At 37.7% G+C, this 2,188-nt stretch overlaps 1 pseudogene; it reads left to right on the top strand.

Moving 5' to 3' along the window:
* The first annotated feature begins 764 nt into the window (after nucleotides 1-764).
* On the top strand, nucleotides 765-865 carry LOC128250120 (U6 spliceosomal RNA; annotated as a pseudogene).
* The last annotated feature ends 1,323 nt before the right edge of the window (nucleotides 866-2,188 follow it).

The raw sequence follows: 2,188 nt of genomic DNA, 5'->3' as shown, positions 1-2,188 counted from the left end.
TATACTGCAATGGCATAGGTTATGGTTATGGTCTCACTTGGCTTGCCAGGTCTTCTCAAGCACAGCATATCTCCAAAGGTGTCAGTCACATGTCATCACCTCCATGAGGCCCAACTTTCGAAGGTCATACTTCACCACCTCATCCCAGGTCTACCTCTTCCACAAGTTCCCTCTACTGCTACTTTTTCACACAGCTATCCACATCCATACACAACACATGACCATACCAGCACAGTCGCCTCTCTTGCACACCACATCTGATGCTTCTTAAGTTCAACTTTTCTCTCAAGGCACTTACACTCTGCCGTGTATGCACACTGACATTACACATCTGGTGGAACATACTAGCTTCATTCCTTGCAAGCTTACGCATATCCTCAGCAGTCACAGCCCATGTTTCACTGCCATGTAGCATGGCTGTTCACACATACATCATACAGTCTACCGTTTACTCTGAGCGTTTACCCTTTGTCACTAGCAGAGGTAAGAGCTCTCCGAACTTTGCACACACACACATTGGAGAGTGCATTTGGGGGGTTGAAAATACACCAGAATCTTAAAATGAATTGTAATTTTTAATTTCTTTGACGAATATATTTAAATACCACACACTGAATCTATCTGTTAACAGTGTGAATTTCAAGATGATTTCATTATGTTTCACACAAGGAAATCAATTCCCATTTTCTCCTGTCAGTTATGTTTGAGGCATTTTTGTTCCTTTCATGGTAGATATATTTAAAGAGAAAAGGAGGTTATATATAGCTTCAACAGTGCATCTTCTGAAATTGGAACGATACAGAAAAGATTAGCATGATGCTTGCGCAAGAATGACATACAAATTCATGAAGTATTCCATGTTTTTAGATGCAGGCATGACTGCGTGGTAAGAAGTTTGCTTCCCAACCACATGGTTCCAGGTTCCATCCCACTCTATAGCATCTAAATACACACACACACACACACACACACACACACACACACACACACACACACACATATATATATATATATATATATATATATAATTTGTATATATATAATTTGTGTGTGTTTGTCCCCCACCACTGTTTAACAACCGATATTGGTTTGTCTATGTCCTCATAACTTAGCAGTAGGTTCAGTAAAACAGACAGAATAAGTACCAGACTTTAAAAAAAAAACTGGTAATGATTTGTTCAGCTAAACCCTTTGAGGGGTACCCCAGCATTGTTTCAATGATTGAAACAAGTAAAAGGGTAAGACCCTCTTCAGTCATGAATAAAGAGATTGTACCCAGAAAGTTCCTCTCCAAAGTACAAGTCTGGGCAAATTTGTTTATGGAAGACCAGCAGTCGACCATGCATACCAGCCACCCATCTCCACGCCACAATGTTAACTAAGAGAAAGGCAAAGGCTGATACAGCTTGGTACAAGTGACATCACAACTCATTTCTGCAGCTGAGTGAACTGGAGCAACATGAAATAAAGTGTCTTGCTTAAGACAGAGCACAACACAAAGTCCAGTCAAGGAATTGAACTCACTACCTCATGACTGTGAACCCAATGCTGTAACCACTAAGCCATGCACCTTCACAAGTAAAAGATAAAGGATATATATATATATATTGGTAGATATGTAGTTGTCAATTCTTCTATTTTACAACGTAAAAATGAATATAGCTGAATATGATTTAGGAGATTTATACTGTAATAACTTATTCCATAGGAATAGAATGAAAGTAAAATGTAAGATGGTAAAGAAGTTAATTTTATATGTATTAGGAAACAAGAGAATAAACAAATGTATAAATAAATAGTCATGAAGTGTTCAGCTGTATACTTCCAGAAATACCAGGAAGCTATTACTATTTAACTTCATAAGTAGCAGCTGGCAGAAACTAAGACAAATAAATAAATAAATGCTAGCACTTGTAATTATTTTGTCCACAGTTGACATAAATAAGTAGAGAATGTTACTATTTGCATAGTATGTCTTAGTTTTTCTGAGAATAATTTTCAATTATTCTCAGAAAAACTAGGCAAAAAAACCACTATATAAAGGGAAATTATGGCTGTGTTCACTCTGCAACCACATGATTTCATTTTGGGTTCTGTCTCATTGTGTGGCACCTTGGGCAAGTATTTTCTACTTTAGCCCCAGGCCAAGCAATGTCTTGTGAGTGGATTTGGTAGATGAAAGTTGTGT

Source organism: Octopus bimaculoides, chromosome 1 (genome assembly GCF_046866305.1).
Source record: "Octopus bimaculoides isolate indiv1 chromosome 1, ASM4686630v1, whole genome shotgun sequence".
Lineage (NCBI taxonomy): Eukaryota > Metazoa > Mollusca > Cephalopoda > Octopoda > Octopodidae > Octopus > Octopus bimaculoides.
This window is presented reverse-complemented; position numbering and strand designations above follow the sequence as displayed.